At 43.5% G+C, this 20,487-nt stretch overlaps 1 long non-coding RNA gene across 1 annotated transcript in view; it reads right to left on the bottom strand.

The window, feature by feature from the left end:
• The window catches only part of LOC306808068, a 68,478-nt gene that overhangs the window by 29,453 nt on the left and 18,538 nt on the right, over positions 1–20,487 (bottom strand). The window lies entirely within an intron of this gene.

Genomic DNA, 20,487 nt, shown 5'->3' with positions numbered 1-20,487 from the left:
GCTGAGTGCTGCCCACACACGCTGCAAGTGCAACCTAAGGGGAAAATGGGCTTAACAACAGTTAGAGCACAGATCCTCAGAGAACAAGATAGGAGGCAGCACGTGTAGTTCAGAATCAGCAGCCTTTGGAGAGCTGAATGCATTTGAGGAGGCCACTGCTACCAGCTGTGCTTCTCTAAGATGAATTTACATTTAGCACACAATTAATTTCCCTTGCACAAATGAAAGGGATTTTGGATTCCTCAGGGACAGACATCCCTGTAAGCTTGGCCACGAGGCATGAGATGTTTCTCATCACAGATTCTGGGTCAGCTTGGGGCAGGGAGGATGTGTTTCATTTCAAATATTAACCAGGATAAGCAATTTTTGTTGGATTCCAGAGGCTCCTCAGGGACAAAGTCCTAGTTGTAGGGAATGTTCAAGCAGTGAAATTCCACCCATTCAGCATTGATTGCCTGTGTTACTTGTGCTGCTGCTGTGTCTCCAAAATCAGTGCAACATTAAGCAGTCAAAAGCCATTCTAAAACTCAGTCTGTTTAGCTGGATGTGTAATGTACTCAGATTTATGGTCAGGTCTGCCCTGTTCCCAATAACCAGGATCAAATGAAGGTTTGGCTTGCAGAAGAATATAACTTAGGCTATTTGTGTCAAATTCTCTGGAGGGGCAGTGTTTGGGAATAAGCTGTGTGTACCCCACAGTGTCTGAACTTCCCAACCTGAAAGCAGATTTGGTAGGTCAAGACAGGTAGAGAGTGACACAATAAAAATTCAGCTCTGAGGATCAGGAATGCAACACTAAATGTCTAAATAACATTAGACATAGACTACCAAGCTGTAGAATAGCAGAGGAAAAAAAAAAAAAAAGTACATAAAAAACCAAAATGAGAAACAGCCTGCTTTTGTTCTTTCAAAGACCCAGCTTTTGAGTCCTCTGTGCACAAAGCCAGCATCGTTGATAAAATGATGGATGATTGGATCAAGCCTGGCAAGCATCAGAAGAACCCACACCACTGAGCTGGAAGACTTTTCTGCCGCGTCCTGGATCAGGATTTGAGCTCACATCCAAATGTGCAGAGTTTGGCCATGGCTTTCCCTGGAGCAGAGGTGTGGAGCAGCACAGTGGAACAGTTGCATTCTGCAAGGGGAGCAGCAGCTGATGGAGGGAAGCAGCTCCCTGCACTCCATGCAGGGCTCGGGGGCGAATTCCAGCTCCCAGCAGCATGTGGAATTTGCAGCTCGCTGCAAACGCTTTCTGCTGATTGTGTCACACTCAGATTCCTAAGGAGGAAGCAGGGGAACTCAGCCTTATTTGCATGAGTTTCACATCCCTCTCCTTGGCTGAGAACACACTGTGCTGCTCGATGGACAGCTCCTTTCTGATTCACTGCTCTAATTATGTTTTACAGCCGGAATATGGTACTTATGTCAAAGCTGATGGGTAAAATTCTACTGAGAAGCAACAACATTTTGTAGCATTCTCCTGTTGTTCATTTCCATGACTTCCCTTCATTTTTTTTCCCCTCAAGGCTCATTTTCCAGGCACTAGTCATTCTGAAGAGAGATGTTCTCACCTCCTTGATGCTTACTTTTGACTAACAGCCATATTCTTCTTTTATTTGTTTATTTATTGTACATTTTCAGGCATATGGTGACAGAAAGAGAAAATAAGGAGAACAGGTGTATGATTTGTCTAAAGCAGCTGTAGTATCTGTCTGCAGGTAGACTTTCACAGTAACAATAATCCTTTTTCAATGGAGAATAGGATCATACAGGTTTAGAGACATTCTTATTTCCAAGATTAATCCAGGCCCTATGCTACATGAAACTGCTTCTAGTATGCTCTGTTATCCTCACATGCAGAACCTCTCCTGACCACATGTCAAAGGAGAATAAGCCCCAGTCAGCTTCACTTCTCATCCCAGACAAAAACCACCAGCAAGAGCTGGCAGCTATCTCTTGGTCCCAGGCAGCACTGCAGGGACTATCCCAAATTTAGGGACAGTTTGGCTTGCTAACTTGTCCTGAGAGGCTCAAAAAAGCCATCCCTCAATGGCAAATCTGCTCTAATTGCTCTTATGCAAGCAGCTCACAGCACTACACAGCCCTTCCCGAGGGAGAAGGGCTGGAGTGACCCCTCCCCACCCAATGGAAGAGAGGAATTCCAGAGGAGACATGGTACAGGACTGCAGAGCACCAGTGCTGCTGGGCTTAGCTCCACATCGTTTTCCCTGCCTCCTGTAATTTTCTGCAGCTGGAGCTGCTCCTGGGGCTGGATGGTTCCCTGGCCATTCCAAGCTGTGAAGTACAGCAGGACTCCAGGCCAGCCAGATCTGGAGGTGGTGTGTGTGTTTGGCAGGTGGGGAGAGGAGAGGGAGGGGAGCACACTCACTGCTGCAGCAGCAGCAGGATCACAGCTTGGCTAACAGGGGGAAAACAAAAACATGATCTCTCATTTAACTGTGCTAAATGACAAATCGCTTACAGGCAAGGCTGCCCACTGGGGAAAACAGCACCAAAGTGATTGTTTCTCATTTCCTAGAGACTGCTGACCTAGGGAGGAAGGAGAAGAAGGTGTATTTGAAATGCTGGTCAGGTGCTCTATAGTGCTCGACCACAGCTATTTTCTCCATTTTTGCAAGAACATTTGGTAAAACATTTTTCTCGGTCCTTGGCAACATTCAAATGAAAAGAAAAAGCCCAGGTGATTGTTTTAAAGACACTTTGTCTTTCATTGCTTAACTCTGTTTCAGTAGAACTTGAGGTGCAGATGGTTTCCTTTTCTTTTTTTCCTCAACTTAAACCTGCCAAACTTAGGGTTCAGAGATCTGTCTTTTCACACTGCACCTGCTAATGGGCCAAGCACCTACACTGTGCTGGAACAGTACTTTTGCACCACCTCTTCTCTGCCAAAAAATACACTCTGGTGTTGCTAAGGAAATCTTTCACCCAAATCTTGGCAAGGAAAGAGAAATGCTTAATTTTTAAAAGAAAAATAACTTTTCATTCCTTTGTTGTATTTGTTTGCTGTACCATACGGTGCCTATTCATAAAACATAAGCCTCATTTTCTCAGAATTGTAGAATAATTCAGGTTGGAAGGGATCTCTGTAGGTCACCTAGTGCGACTGCCTGCAGAGTTAACTTCAAAGCAAGATCAGGCTGCTGAAGGTCTTTTTGTAGTCAAATCTTGAAAGCCCCAAGGATACAGAGCCACACCTCTCTGGGCCCCTGTTTCAGTACTTCAAAAAACTCACATCAATTTTTTTTTTACATATACAGCCAGAAACTCTTTTTGCCGCAGCTTGTGCCCACTGGCTCTTGTCCACTGCTTGTGCACCTCTGGGAGGAGTTTGGCTCTCTCTTTGCTATAATATCTCTTTCAAGGTCCTCTCACATTAGCTGGTCACTGTGGAGAAGCAAGGATCTCCCAGTCTCTCTCCTCCCCATGTGCCTCATCCTGCTCGTGTTTTCTGCCCAGTTTCCCCTTTGCTTTGCCTGAGATTGCCCATCCCACACATCACAACACGACCAGACAGAGCAAACCCAACAAACAGAAGGTGAGAAGGAAAGATGCACGAAACAGATCTAACCAAAACATCAACACAGGTGTCCAGAAAAGAGAAATTATCCCTGAGGCTCCCCTGTCCCCATCTGAACACTCACTTGGGGCTCACTGGCTTCTGACTATTTTGTAAGCATCAAGAAAAGCCTCATTTTCCCCATTTTACTGGTTTGTTCCACTGTGCATGCATCTATTTTGTCAAAACAAGACATGTAAGATAATGAGTTCCAATTCAGCAACAATCTAACCTTTTCCTCCACAGTGTGAAGGAACACTTGATAGAATTAATATACACTAATTAACATATTCTTAGTGTCAGAAAAGGTCTTTGATAACTTTTGATTTTGTTTTGTTACATCCTTGCATTTCAGTTTCAGGATGCTTCATGTTGACTTTTTATTCTTTTCCTCTTACTCATCCTGATCAATACATTTCTAAATTCTGACAAGAATCCTCGGGAGTATTTGCCATAGCTCTAAGCAGGCCAAAATCTCTGCACTTGACAACTCAGAAACACATTGAACTTTCCAGGATTGTACAAAGACAGAGTCATGTTAACAGCTTTGACTCTATTTTCCAGCCAAATTGCAGATAACCTTTAAATAGTCTTATGGAGGGATTTCTCCAGAGATTATCAGGGCAGGTTTGTACTGAGAGATCATTTTGTTCCCTGAATAAACTGAGGTTACCAAGAGGTGACATTTCAACAATGTCAACTGTTCTTATTTCTTCAGTAATGTGTTTCAATAGAGCCTGGTCTGGGACAGTGTAATGCATTCCCCAGATAACTGGGCTGAGCTAAACCTGACTTCATGGCCCAGATTTTGGAAAGTCTTACACTGTTTCACCATATTACTGTGTTTGGTTTTATATGCAAGTACCAGCAGAACAAAAAAATTCCAAAGGGAACAGTCTGTTGCTCTCTCTGTCAAAAAAATCCCCAGTTTTAAAATGGTTCATTAAATAGGATAAATTGTTTTCTCATTACTATTCAAACCAGTAAATAATGCATTTTTGAAGAATATTTTATTAATTAAAAATATTTATGTCTTTACTAAACAGATTGCAACAACTCTTTCGAATATCAAAGTTGATGTTATTTCTCTGGCGTTGTCATTTGTCTATTAAATTATCACTAAACAAATGAAAAAGATTAAATATTTACCTCTAGAGTCAAACTTAGCCTATAGAATGATACAGGCACCAGTTTTCTCTGTCTGATATCCAGGTTATTGGATCCTTTACAGGAACAATACTTTGCATAGGTGGTACCTTTCAGTTTGAATTAAAATACCAGCATGAGAAAAGCAAAAATACCACAAGAATCAGGGAGATGGGCTTTTCTAGCAGCACTCTGGTCGTGCATGTACCTGAGAAGGATCCTGGCTCACATTGAGAAGAACCTGCAGAAAGAGTTTTTGAGTGTGTAAATTGAGAAAACAAATCCTGGTTCTCAGGGATTGGGCTGGGTTATGATGGAGGGATGGAGGATGCACCAGCAGGACTGTGAGACCAGCTGGAAGATTAAATTGCAAGCTCAGCTAAAGGGCCTCAGTTTTAACCTCCTGGACACAATCCTGACTTTTGCTGTGCCCTGTGCTGTGACAAGGTGGGTCAGAGGATGGGTGTGGCCTTGGTGGAAATATCCTGCTCTGCCAGTGTCTTAAAGGTGCTGCTGGGTCCTGTGTTTGTTCCAGTGATCCAGGACAGCCACATGCAAAGGTGGGAGACAATTGCTGCTCCTGGGAGGAGCTGGGAGCATCTCCAGACCACCCTGCCCTGACTCCCTGGGATCTTGGATTACAACTGTTCCTCTTCAAGAGACTTTCTGACACTTATCCTTCTCAAAGCACAGGAGAGAAAATGGATTCCCTCCTCTTACTGCTGTGACAGACTGTGATCCTTTCTATTGGTGGGCACAAAGTAAGGCAACAGAGAGATTGAGACATGAGGTAACAAATACATTCCTAAGTACAACAAAAAATGCAATCTTAAATTTTCACAGCCTGGCCTTTTATACCTCTCTTCAAAAGGAACAAAAGAACACATCCAATATAATTTGAATTTTGGAGCTCCTACTTGACTATTCCCACTGAAGTGAGCGTGTGAGGTGAGCAGGGGAGGCAATGCCATTAAATGGAAAAAATGAACAAGGCAATGTAGTTACTCTGAAGCTACAGGACTTTGGTTGCTCTGAACTGATTGCTTGAATGCTTTTTCTGTGAAAAGGTTTTTTAAGGCACAGCTTCATTACCAAAATGTTAACAAAGCTAAAGCCCCAGGAGCAGGCAAGAAAATTAGAAATGTTCACACATTCAAAAGCATACAAAAATAATCCCTCTCCATTTTCAGGACAGAAATGCAGGGAGCTGCAGCAGTGCACATTGCCCTGCCAGGGTACCTGGGGCTCTGCAGATCTGAAAGGGGTAAAACCAGCACAAGGCACATGCAGGCAGCAAGTGCTTCATTATCAATGTGTTACAGTTTGATTATTGACTTCAGGTTCTTACCAGCAAACAGTAAATCTTGCTGATCAACAGGACCCCTGGGATGAGAAAACTTCATTCATCTTTCTGAGTTTTGAGCCTATTCTGGCCTCAGCCCCTCAATCTGTATGGCACAGCACAAATTCACTTTAATTACACCATGTTATTGCAGCCTGGGCTGGCCAGAAAGTCTCTGTAAATGTTTGTGAGGGCAAGTGTCAGAGCTTGGTCACCTCCCAGCTGGAGGCTGAATTGTAAATGTGCCTGACACTTGGGTAAGACAGTGTCTCTAGTCAGTATTCATGAAATCACACTCATTTAGGTTGGAAAAGACCTTTAGGTCAGCAAGTCCAGCCATTAACAAGCACTGCCAAATCCACTAAGCCATGTCCCCAGGTGCCACATCTATACATCTTTTAAATACCTCCAGAGACAGCAAGTCAACCATTTTTGTGGGCAAGCCTTCCTTCTAGGTGCTCATAGAATACTTCATCTCCCTTTTTCCTGGTTGGATAACCTATACCAGATTCCCACCAGGATTCCTGCCTTGCTGGCATTCCCCCTCTATCCTAATGTCCCAACATTAAGCTGCAGACAATAAACCACTCTCTGATGTACAGGGCTACCCCAGTGTCTCTCCTTCCTTGCCTGTCCCTTCTGAGGAATTTACAGCCATCCACTGCTGCTCCCCAGTTTCCCAGTCATCCCATAATGTTTCCAATGTTTCCAACTGTGTCACAGTTTTCCAGATGCACATCTGCTTCCATCTCCTCCTGTTTATTGCCTGTGCTGAGTGCATTGGTGCAGATGCTTTTTAATTGGACCATAGATCCCTCCACCTTTTTAGGGGGAGAAGTTATTAAAAGCAAGAGTTGCCCAGAGTGTTTTCCCTCACCAAAGGAAAATCAGCATTCCAATGGGTATAAAGACAAAACCCTGATTTCATTTTGGGGGAGTACTTAGAATTTTTTTTTTAATTAGCAAGTAAATTAAGAAGCTTAAGGGCAAGCAAGAGTCTCTCTCTGGTTCCCTGGACACCTCAGCTGCTGAACCTCACCTAAGAGAATCCCTCCTTCTGTGCATCTCCCATCAGAAAAAGGTGATTGAGTGAACTGGACTAATTCTATGTGTAAAAGCAAAACAATCTCAACTTCAGGAGGAGGAATCATGCTTCAAGTGCACGTTTCAGTCTTTGTTCCAGTTATTTATTCCTTTTGTCTTTCAGCTTCTAGCAATCAAAGGAATTAAAAGGATTAAAGAGCACGCACACAAGTGATGGCTTAATACATCAAAGCAGGTGTGACAGAGTGAAATAGAAGCCAGGGAGATAGACAACTCCCTAAGATTTCTTAAATTAGATCTCCAAGTTCTACATGTGAAATGGCACAACAGAGCACAAGGATCCCCATAAAGCACAATTATAATTAAAAAAAACAGCCTGGGATAAAAAGCAGAATAAAATGCACTTGTCAGTGTTGCAGGCATTTCTGTGTCCTGTGGCACCTCAGATTAGAGGCCACCAAAACACTTCTGCAGCTGATGCCAGCACAGAACCACTTGCTCAGTGCTGCAATAGGTTGGGACACCAAGGGAGGTGTGGATGTGTCTGCTCCCACAGACCTCCAGGTATTGACAAATACTGCCTTCCTAAAATGAATGGGTTTTCTGAACAGGGTGTCTCTTCCTTTCCCAGCTGTGGTCAGACCCTAACCTGCACTGACAGGAGCTCACTTCACCATCATCACAAGGTTGCCAGTTGGATTTAGCTTAATTAAAACCTCCACTGAAGTAACATTCAAAAGCTACATTCACATTATGAATATCCTACACAGCTGTAAATTGGATATTTTCTCACACTTGCAGGCAAGGTTCCTGCCTTGTAATGTGCTCCAAAATGATCTACAACTCTCCCCCAAAGGGCAGTAAATGAGGGGAAAATGAGGGAGGGAAGTGGGGAGGAGCCTTCTGATGAGCCACTGCTGCATGCAGAGGTGAGAATCAGGTTGAGGACACTGCCAGTCCCACTTTCCACCATGTCATGCTCAGAGCCTGGCAGAAATCATGTTGGCTGGATACAGCAATCTAGTTGAATCAGGACAGTCATGGGGCTGCCTCCAGCATGTCCTGCAGATCAGAAATGATCACCCAGAGCTGAGTATCATCACCACCCATGGGCTGCTTCCCCACTCACTCCCACTTTGACTGAAACATTGCAATGGCCTGTGCAGGTGCTCCTCCATCCTCTCAGTGCTGCCTCAGCTCTCTTCTCTCAGAGTACACTGGTGCTGCACCACTCTGACATGATGTTGCTGCAATTGGCACTCTGAGGGGAATGCATTTCCCCTTCTACACAAGGCACTGAGATTTGTTCTGAGGATGTACTTTTCATTTAAGATTGGAGCAAAGCAAAGGGAAAGCACACACTTGCTGCCTCAGAGCAATATTCCTGCTCAGATGCCTGGCTGGATCAGACCCTCAGCATGGACAGGATCAATAAAGCTCATTGTTATGAACCACCATACAGAATTTCAATGCCATGATTTAAGCAGCTCCTGGTCACCAGGGACACGAGGGCTACTGATGCTGTTGCAGTTCCTCAACAACACCCACTCCCTGCAATCCAGAGTGTGAGTCAAGCATTTGGCCACTTCCAGGGAATGGCTGATGTTCTGCCAGGACATCTGGCAATCCTGCTCCCAGTGTCAGCCACCAGTGCAGAGAACAGCCAGGCACCATCCATACTGGCCAGCTTTGTTATGTAGTGGACATAGGAGCAATACATTTTCCAGACACATAATAAATCTGTGCAAAATGAACATTGCGTTTGCTGCCCAGTCACATGAAAATTTTGTCTTCCCTCCAACTGCTACCTTGGAAATCCAAATTGATGGGGGTAAGAAGCATCAGGGGAGGGCTCAGGATGCTCTGGATGAATGACATGCAGTTCAGCCTGACATAATGGCCAAGAGCAGACAGCCAGGGTTTCAATTAACTCCCTGTGTGTGGAATCACATAGCTTCTTCCATTAGCAGCACTTCAAAAAGCCAAAGAAACAGCAGCACCTGTCCCCTCAAAGTACCACAACTTCCCTACTCACCAAAAAAAGGTTTGCATCTTCAAATAAGCCCTGAACCAAAACTGGATCTTGTTAACACAGCTGTTAGAAGGCTAAAAAACATGTGAGTTGAACAAAGGCTTGGTTGAAGGTACAACTGTGGCTTTCTAAGGAGAGACAAGAAAGGGAATTCATTGCTCACTGGTGAGTGGGTCAGTGCAATTTGCTGGCTGCAGATGAGAGCTGTCCCTGTTAGCAGTGCTTGTAAGTGCAGGGCTGTTCTGGATAAACAGGAAGCATTTCAAGATCTTCTCAATAGATGTCTGCAAGGAAAGTTTAGGAATTATGAGATGAAGTTTAGAAAAGTGTCCAAGGGAGCTGAGCTGTTGTTGAGCAGTGAGATCTTTCTCCTAGTAAGGTTCTTTCAAGAAGAGTTAAATGGGGAGTACATTTGGTGTCTTTAGTGCCCAGTATGAATGGAACCAGGTCCTTAGGTCATCTTCTCACAGCAGAAATCCATTCTACCTCCACCAGCAGTGCAGTAAATTTTGGAAACAAATTAAACTCCTTCTCCAGTGGGTCAGTGTCCTACATCCCTGGTGGCCTCAAGGAGTCCAGTTCCTCTTCATGAGCATCCCTCACACATAATCCTTTCCTTGAGGTCTTTCCCATCTCACTTGTCCATAGCAAGAAAAAGGCCAGTCTGTGTCAGGCCTGTGTACGTGCTGAGTGGCCATCTAGACCAAAGCTCATGGCAACCCTCATTAACAGAAACATGCAAATCTCTCTCTTTTGTCTGTTCTACTCAAAGAAACATAATTCTTGCTGTCCAGAATGGCTGAAATTGGTCAATTAATTTAGAGATCATTAGAGGAGGTCTGCCAGACCAAAGGTGAGGGAGCACATGATTATGGATTCCTAGCTTGGGAAACCAGTCTAAAAATAGCAATAGACTGAGGAAGAACCAAACCCTGAGATGCCCTGAAGAGGTTGGTCTGCAGCACAGCAGAGAAAAGGTGGGTGGGGAAATCCTTCTGAAAAATTGCCTGGAAGAGAAGTTCATCAGGGGGAAGTCAGTGCTTGCTATTATATCCCTATTCCCCTGGCCTCGGGAGGAACATAATTGCATTTCAGCTTAACTGTGAGGAGACGAGGGTGAGATATTCCCTGTCTTTGATCACAAAAGATGTTTTACGAGGGAGAACCACTGTCTCCCCCTACAGGGTGATCCATATCCAAGGCTAATGGGCCTGCTAATGAGAATTACTACAGCTGCCAATCTCCAGCTCCAGAGAGATATCCTGCAAAGCAAAGTCTGCAGAGTTCAGCTCCCGGGGGAGAATCACTTCAGGACAATGCTGGGACACCCTGGGGTAATGTTGGATATAATCATACAGGGTAACTGATGAATTTTGGGCTATAAAAATTGTATTATTTCATCCCAAAACTCTGATTTGTCTCTTCCCTCTCATTATAAGTCGAGGGAAGGAATATGCTCTTCCTTCCCCCAGGCAACACTCATTTGGATGCAAGTGGGAATTTCTTTTGGTGCTGTTCCTGGCTCTTCTCTTCGACAGACAGGAGAGTGCTTATTAGAGCAGATGCACATAGGAGATAGCCTGATTACATTCCCAGCATTAGTCAGAGAATATTCAAGAAAACAACTGTCCACTCTGCCCCAGAATATTTGTCAGTCTTCCCAGGCCATTCAAGAACAACTTAAACAGTGCTTTCAGTGATGTTGCAACGTGCTGCAACTTGTCTCCATTAATCTGAGGAAAGGCAGAGCTAAGCACTGCCTCTTCCACCACACTTCCACCAGATTCCCTTGGATTAAACACTGGGAAGAGATTCCCACATCCCTCAGGAGGACCCAGGGGCAGGCTAACCCAGCAGGGCAGGGGCTGCACTCTGGCTCACACAGCATGTGCTGTCCTGCACCTCCTGAGTGCTCAGCAAAAAGAAGTCTCTCCATTTCACACCTACTCCTGTGTAGATGCAGAAGGTGACCTTGCTGCAGAGCATCCCTCATGCCATCAGATCACCACACACTTAGGCAAAATCCAGACAAGAAGAAAAGCAGAGAGAGGTGGTACAGGTGTCAGGAGAGGCTGAAGCTCCCCTCGTGTCTGTGCAGCTGGGCAAATGGAATTTGTGATGTTCTGCTTCTGCTATGCCAGAGCAATGTGAAATTTTCCATTACCAGAGAAGAGAAATGGAAGAAAAATGAAGGAAAAAAAAAAACCACAACCAAACAAAAACCCCAAACATCTGCAAGGGGCATGTTGCTGTTGCAGAAAAAACAGATACCAGATCAAAAATCTCTGCTTAAAGACAGTACATATGCCAGCTCCAGGGGATTTCAAATATTTATGGTTTGCTACATTTTTAATCTTTAAGATTTCCAGGGATACTGTGCGTAGAACATGATGCAAGCTCATCCCATGTCTGACATGGATGTGGATTGTAACTTGCTGCAGTGGTGGAAAGAGGAAAGCAGCATCTCTCAAGGGTTCCTGAGGCTCACACCTCACTGCAGCCCTGATGGGCTTTTCACTGTGCCCTAGAAGCAAATTCTGAAATCTGTGCTCACACACTGACTCTAGCACTGCCTCTGCCCCAGCTATCCCATCCCAGGCAGTGCTCACAGCACTCTGGAAGGTGCTCTCAGCACAGGCAGGGAAGTGCAAAGGAGAGATGATGCCCAGGAGAGATGGTGCCCACTGCCAAGACACCTTATCCTATCTCTGTCACAATGACAAAGGAGAGCCCCCATTCTACTCCATGGCCTAAATAGATTTCTTGCCTTCTACATGATCAATAACCTGAAAGAGATTAATATTTAAGATCCCACTGGGGGGTAATTTGCAAGGCATAATGGAGATTTTGGCTCTTCTGGTACAGCAGCATGGCTGAAGTGCTTTAGCAGGAGTTTGGTGTTTGTGCAGAATACCTTAAGCACACACAGACTAATGCATCTAGCAGGTGCTGGGATTATTATTATTTCAGCTCATGTCACCTTCAATTAGAAGAAATTTCGGGTATGGTCACTCATATGCCTCCGCTTCTCTTTCTGTGTTTCTTGAATAAAATAAACCTAAAATACCCAAAGCTGAGGTAGGATTTCAAGGAACTCTGGCTGCAGCACATTGGCTGATGCTTGCCTCCTAACTTGGGGTGAAGCTGCATAAATTATTCAGGTTCTTGTATTTTAACTGTCAGAAAAATTTAGGCTTCTTAACCCATTTTGCCAACTATCATGTGAGCTGAGGGACTTTGGGAGAGAGAAAGTACTTTCTGGAGGGTAGAAATGTTCATATTCACAAAGAAAATATAAGATGTGTTATTCTTGGGTATAAAATCACGTCCTGTTCCACTTTTCTCAAAAAGGCTTTACTTTGCTCACCCTGGGGAAGCTGTAAAAGTGCTGCTGTAGAGGTCACCATTTAAGTTGTCCCTCTGTGGTTACACCCAGGCCCTGGGTGCTGATGGTCCAATGCACCAGCCAGCTTTCCCTGAAAGCTTTCCCTGAAAGCACAGGGACTGTTCTGCATCCTCCCTGTTCTCAAAACTCCCTGAGACAGCAGCAACATCAGCTTTCCCCTCCATGCCATTCTACACTTGCTGCTGAAGCTTAAAAACCCATGGGTCACAGCAGGAGAGGAGCACATCCAAAAACTGCCCTGTCCACTTTTTAAAAGTGATGGGACTGGTCCATCCAGAGTGAGCCAAGTTACCCCATGGGGGGGTTTCAGCATCCAGCACTTTCCTGTAAGTCACACAGAGATTGATAATTTTCCATGGCTTTTCCCTGCCTACTGTAATCTGGCATCATTAGACAGCACAAGGACAGCTCATTTGAGCAGCAGTTAAGGGATTACAACTGGACTGTGTCTGGCTGTGCTTTCTTTCTCTGCACAATGACCAGGTCATAATTAGGATGGGAATTATGGTGCTCAGTGATGTGGAGAGGCATTAAGCTGTTGAGCTCCTGGCGCCGTGACCAGGTACGTGCTGCCAGGTTTCAAAGTTCAGCAGCTTTTAGGACTGGCAGAACTGTGGCCTCCCACTGTGGCACAGCAGTGAGGATCCAGAGCATTTCTGCAGAGCCAGGTGGCCCTGGGAAGAAATGAGGAGTGGGCACAGCCAGAACTGCAGCAGCACAGCCTCTTTCTGCCCTCCACTCCTGTTTAGGGAACCACACATGGTCCCAGCCCTGCCCTACACAGGAAAACCCTGGGGCAAGATGCACTGTCAGACATCCAGCTCTGTGGTGGTTCCACAGGAATCCAAGCCTACATCCCAATTTAGGCAGAGCAGCTATGCAGAACCAGCCCCTTCCTCACCAATTTATTTGTAATAACCCAGAAGTGTTGCCTTAATGTTGTTTTCCTCCCTTTTTATTTTTTGATGCACCTGACCTTTTGGAAAAGAAAATGCTATTGACTGGCTTTTGCAGTGTTACCAAACTTCTGCAGTGTTAATTATTGATAACCATATAAAAATGAGGCTAAGCACTGGATGTTCATTTGCCAAAGCTCCATTTCTACTCCTGTGCACGTTTTTTAATATGCTCTTCACAGCAATATGTGTGTTGAAGGGCTTTACCACCAATTCCTCCCTTCTTGTGAGTATTTAGTCAAGTAAAGCATTAGCCAAGCTTAGTCCCTCTAGCATCTGAATTAGGAAACTGGCACCAGCACAGGATCTCCCTTGACTGCTCATATAATGATGTATAACCCTTCAGAATTGCAGATTTTACAATTTTTAAAATGATTTCTAAGAATGCAATGCAATGTAGTTGGCCCACGCAGATTAAGTAAAAAATAGCTTAGCTGTTGCAATATGACAATTTGTCAAGAAATAAACAGCAGCACACAAGACCCTGTACCTTACTGGCCATTCAGTACCCTAAGGGAAATACCTTTCCAGCTGTTTTTACAGATACTCATGGGTGAGTGTAGATTTCTGTGAAGATGAGCCATACACAGGGAGCAAATAAAAGAGTGTAAAAATACATTTGGCCTCATGTGTCACAAAAAAGATATCATCAATATTTTTTAAAGGAGAGTTCTCTTGGGTTTTCTTTTTTCATTCTGAAGCTGAACATGCTACAAGCATGTGGTATGACTTCAGATCAGACAATTGGCTTGATCTGTGTATTGACTAAAGTAACCCTGCTTTCCAATTTGAGATAATTGTTTAGTTTAAAAATATGCAAAATACTTTATGGGGGACTAAAACATTTCCCTTGTGTGTCTATTTTGTTTCAGCAGTGGTAAAAGGTGATACCAAAGGATAGAAAATGAACCTTTTTCTGTTGAGGAGACTACCCCAAGATATCAGCCATAGTTTCACTATCCTGAATGACAGACCATGAAAGATTATTCATCTGCCTTCCTATCTATCTACAGCAACATGGGTATCATCTGCTTCTGTGATAAAAGCCCCCTGGGAGGCTCTGCTGTTCTTATCAGATGTGGCAGCAGTTGAAATAGCAGCTGAGTAAGATAATAAATAATAAATGAGCCTATATATTTTAATCTGATGTAGGAAAATGTTAACTGTTAATCTGGATAATGGAGGCTCCATGTCCTAAGTTCCCCTACCCATGAACTTCAGGCAATCTCTCTCTGAGAGCTTCAGCTTTTCACTGGAATCAAGCTTCTGAAGGCATCAGCATTTCTCAAGGGCTTTCTCAGAGGAAATCACAGCCTCACACTAAATAGATTCATTTGCTTGGGGCTGATAATTAGTACTCCTCAACTGCATTTACCATCTTGGAATTCAGATCCTGTGCTTTAAGAGGCACCAGGAAACACTACTGTTTCTACCATCAGTTTTCCCCAGAACAGCACTGTCTGTAAGGGCTCTCAGTCCCTTCTGCCAGCAGAAGCAGCTGGAGCCTCATTCTTCCAAATCAGCCTTTTCCCCATGTTTGCAATAGCTGAAGGATTAACATCTGAAAGCAAGGTGCTGTGAGTTTTTAAAAATTCATTCCTAGAAGTTACTGGAGGGAAAGGGCTTGGGAGCTCCAGGTACAATACAATAAAAAGCAATGCTAGCTCGGAGCAGGCTGTGGTTGATTAGATGTGATGGGTGCTCTGCAGAATGATTCCTGCTGTGATTGAAGAGCTGCCAGTGAACACAGGCAGGTGCTCAAACAAAACCCCCCAAACAGCAGCGATGCTGGACTGGGGAGCTCTGCTGACAAAGCAAAGGCTGAAAGCACCGGCCTTCCCCCTGCCCATCCTCCCAGGGAGGGACCAAGGCACCCAAAGGCACCCCATGCTCATTTCCATTCCCTTGCCATGACCCACACCTGCTTGGCAATGAGGGATCAGGAATCACCTCCAGCACTGCACTGAGCTGAAGAAGAGACACCAGGCAGGGGAACATCAACCAAGCACCCGACACCGGAAAATGCGATTTTGGCAATTCCTTAAACAACCGTGTGAATAATGTTTGTGTTGCAGGTAGCAGCAAAATATAGCAGGTTTTTACAAGTGCCATGGGGAAATATAGTCTGATGTAACTGTTTAAGATCTGTTCATATTCCAGACAGCAAACTACCATTTGCAGGATGAAATTGTTTGCTGTTTAAACACTGCCATTCAAGGACATTAATTGCTGTGGGTTAGATTAAACTAGATGGCACAGCAATAAGATTTGAAGCCTGGGAGAGGGGTGGGGAGGAAGGAGGAGGGGAAGGGCAATCTTCTCTCATAAATAATGGGATCTAAAAAGGAATCTTTATAGGGACAGATTAATCTGCAAACAGCCAAGTTCAAATCTAGTTCATGTCCTATGGATGCTCCAAGCAGCCCCAGAGGATCCAAACACTGCCCTCATCACAAAAAGAAGATTTCAACCTTCTATTGGGGTATTATTCCAAATTTCTGATCAATCTCAAGTGCCATATCAGAATCTGGCTGCTTCCCAAGATGGGACAAGCCACCCAGTGTGACAAGAGAGGAAGTATTCTCCTGCTATTTTTAAATGCAGCCAGTGGCAGGAAAGGGGGCAAGCTCTCATGACAACGTTTTGTTCAGTTTCTTGCACACACATATACATACAAAGACAGACAGAGCAATATATTCACACTGCAGTACAGGGAGAGAGGTAAATTTTGGTCCAAATGTGTTCCTGTTGTATTTACCCTGAGTGCCTTGCAATAAACTCCTTTTCTCAGCTCACGGGAAAGCATGTTATTTATTCCTTTACAAATGCAAGCCCATTTTAAATAAATAAACAGCAGCTCTGGGCACTTTTTTGGAGCTGTCTTTAAAAGCACTAATCGAAATGTAATGACAGGCTGGCAGCCAGTTCCACTATCCAGGCTGCTGATAACCAGCTAAGGTTTGCAGCCACAAAATTAACATCACAGCTGCAAACAAAACTATCCTCCTGTCACTCACTCTGTCCCAACCCTTTGGAAAAGGCAAAAAACAAATCTCCAACCACTCAAGCAAGAACTTTGCAGAATGTTTTGAAGGTCGAGAAATTATGGCACAGTTTAGATCAAGCATGGAATGAATTTTTAACATAAGGCCAGAAGAGGATACTGCCATTTCTGCAGTCTGCCCCAGCCCCACCTCCTCCAGCAGTGCTTTATGAGTCAATTATCAGCAACCAGTGCTGATTTGCTGTAAACATCTGTATTAGGTACATCAGAGCAGCTACAACCTGCCCAGGATGACTCCTTTGAAACATTCCAGAGGAACAGGAATTTCTTCTTCCAGCCAGGGAGGGAAACAGCTGTATCCACCAGACGGACAACACTTGTTACCTTCTCATCCTCAGCAGAGGGGAGAGGAAACTACAATCTGTTTGCAATAATTGTAGGAGATACAACCTGCCAGAGCAAGACTCCAGGACTCCAACACCAGGACACTCATGGACATCCCCTCCATTTCTATTAGGAAGCTCTGAGGGGACAGCTTAATAGAAGTTTAGTTAGCTTAATAATAGTTTAGATAGAAGTTGACCCTCAGTGTTAAAATAATTTCACACAGTTCCAAGTAATTTTGTTGAAAGGAATACCTTGCAGCACCCCAAATTAATTGCAGATCTAGTCCAACAATGACCATATTAACAAACCAGGACCTGATTCTTCATCTTACAATCAATTTTACCCTGGAGCAAATCCGTTGACTGCAGATGATATGGAATGCTCAAGTGAGGATCTGGGGCTTTAATAATTGTTTCCAAAGATGTAGTGCAGACAGTGCTGATAACACCAGCAATAATCCCATCTCCATCCCTTAGGGCCATCCTAAAACTCCTCGGTAAAAAAATGGCATTACCAGTTTTCAGGTGTCAGGAGAATTGAGTTATTTTCTGACAATACTATACCTAAAGCAGTATTTAAATTGTATGTTAAATAAATGCTGTGATTATTAGGAGCAGACTTCTTGAAGTTGAACCACCAGGTAGCTGATAGCTATCCTATTACAAACTCCAGAAGCCTCAGAAGAGATGTACTTAATAATTGTTTGGCATTAATTTGTCATGCAATAATTATCCTATTAAATCTAAATTAAACCCTCCACTCAGACACTTCATCTAAAGTGTGAACATAACAATTAAGAGAGAAGGGGGAAAGGGGGATGATTTCTGCATCATTTGCAGCATAAGATTTTGTGCTTTTGTGAGCAACAGCAGAAAAAGGGATTTAAGAAAGAGAAACCATTCTGAAACAGAAACACTCCCACCATAAACAAAGATCCATCTTTCTAAGTTACATATGGTGCACATCTCAGGATAGCATCTTGTTACGCTACAAACTTCAATACATTTATTTCTTTACCATAAGGAACTTCTTTAGGCACTTCCTTTATAAGGAAGAAAAAGCAATTAAGAAAAAAAAATAAATGAATTTAGACAACTGACAAAGGTCGGGATTGCTCTCACCTATCTAGCCAAATAACAGCTTAAAAAAACAGACTGAATTTCTGTTTTACAAGCTCCTCCTGCTGTCAACAGCCAGAATTCAGGCTCTCCAGAGAGAGATTCATCCCACCCACCTCAGAGCTCAGACCTGACAGCTAAAATGAGAGAAGAACAAATCCCATGCGAAAGCCAGACAGGAAGCCTGGAACGAGAAAGATTTAAACTTGTTCTCATGTCCTAAACTGAGATTTGAGACACAGAGCTGTTCTTCCACATAGGATAATGTAGCTTGAAGTGCTTAAAATGTCATTAAGTAGCACTGCTGAGATGAGGACAGTCTGGGCAGTTTTCTGGCCTTTTCCTGACCAATTTAATTTTGGGATCAAGAAGAATGGCTTTTTTAAAGCAAGACAAGATCTATTTCCAATTGCAATTGCTCAATGAATTTCCACATGAGCTGCAGAGCAGCACAGTACATGACAGTCTCAGGAGGTTTTCTTCATCAATCCAAACTGGTTTTTTTTTTTTTTCACAGCATTTAGGTCTGAAATCTATTTAAAAATGCAACTTCCTTCAACAGAAGAGCCTCCTCTTTAGGTAAAAGCTCTATTTAGTAAGTTTTTGTATGTTTTAAGATTGTTTTTTAGTTATGTTTTCCTTAGGGATAGCAGTTCTTTACATCCTCCAGAACCCCAAAATACCAGTTGTGGTGTTGGTTTTACAGTGTGTGATATTCTCTCTCTCTTCCCAGGCTGCCTGAGCCAAGCATGTCTCTCTCTGTGCCATTCTCCTAGGAGATAATTACCTCTTCACCTTTCTCTTTCTCTGCTAACACTCTCTCCTCTGCCAACTGCATTTTCCCACAGAGATGGAATTACTCATCCCTCTAACAAAACTCTGATGATTTCTCAAATTATACTTAGCTCTCCAGTCTGGCACTTGTGTCTCTGTTCTTCTCTATATCAGTTTGTCTAATAAATGTCTTATCTAGATCCTTAGACTATTACAGTACAAACAACACAGCCTTTTTCAACCAAAATGTTTTCCTCTAAATCACACAAAAATGTGACAGGAAGGTTCATTGTGGATTAAACTATTCATTGCCTCTGTTTTTTTCCCACGAGCTTGTTTCCAACCCCACAAGTCAGCTTGGGTTTAAAAGGTTGGTTCAAAAACTGCAGAAAGGAGATATCAAAGGGTGTAGGAGTAGATTACAAAGGAAGAGCAACACACTTTGATACAGGAACAAGAACAGTAAGTAACCAGTTCCCTGAAAAGTTTATTTATAAAATTTAAGCACATTAAACTGGAAAGGAAGCTTGTCTATTCAGAGACATCTGTGAATAACAGACTGAGAAAGCCAGCATAAACAAGGGCTGTTCAGGTAATCATAGGCAAATGAAATTCAAAGCAGATTAAATCAGAGAGTCTGTTTATCATGAGTGGCACCCACACATGGTATATTTAGTAAAGTTTCCTTTCAGTGAATTTAGTGCTAGTGTGAGATGGACAGCCCATCCAGCTCAATCCAACCACTGGGGGTCACAGCCAGGACAGGGCAGCACTCACTGATTCACTGCAGCCAGGACTGGAGAGGAAGAACCTCCCACAGACACCTCCCCAATCACCCAGTGCCTTGCAAGCCATGGACAAGCCCAAACCACGTTGTTACATTATTTTCTAAAATATCCTGATAAAAAAGTGAAACCTTGGAATCTATGAAATATTCTGTCATAGGGACAGGGCAGATCTGTGCACAGTCCCTATCAGAAGAGGACTGTTCTGTGCTCCAAAGCATCATTACACAGAATTTCAAGGAGTCTTAAGCAGCATTACCTCACTGCCATGATGAGAGGTCTTGGATCCATCATAACTATCCATAAAACATTTCCTCATTTGGCCACCATAGGGAAAAGCTGCACACGGAGCTGCAAAGGAAACCTCAATATTTTCTCCAAGACAATATTAGGAATGAAGCAAAAGGCAGGCATAGGAGGGTTGACAGTGCAGTTCTCTGGAATATCTGTCATGGAGATCATTACTGTTTAAGGGCTGGAGATTCATTACTGCTGCTGCCTTATGGACCCAGTGCCATTAATCCCTTACTTGAGCAAAACCATGGGGTGTATTGCTAATGGCTTCCAGGTTCCTTTTAGGATGCTGTGAAGCCTATATGATAATTAGTTCTCTAAATTAGCACTGTTTCCTTTGTAATCACTCCCCTCCCCAAATGATTTCACATAAATGTTTCTTTGTAATATTTTTTGGTCTCATTTCCCATTATCACCACTGGAATCACATTGATAACGTTTATTTAATCTTTTTCCACAGCTCTCCTGTACATTTAATGTCACCATCTGCACACACATTGCATTGATCATGTGAGTCTTCCTAACTGCATTAGTGTGTGTAGACTTAGGAACATACTGAGTGCTTAAAGAAGCCTCTTCAAAATTTGTTATTGGCTGGCTGTGTCCCTGCTGGAGTCCTCTG

The sequence above is a fragment of the Erithacus rubecula genome (genome assembly GCF_903797595.1).
Source record: "Erithacus rubecula genome assembly, chromosome: 14".
Taxonomy (NCBI): Eukaryota; Metazoa; Chordata; class Aves; order Passeriformes; family Muscicapidae; genus Erithacus; species Erithacus rubecula.
This window is presented reverse-complemented; position numbering and strand designations above follow the sequence as displayed.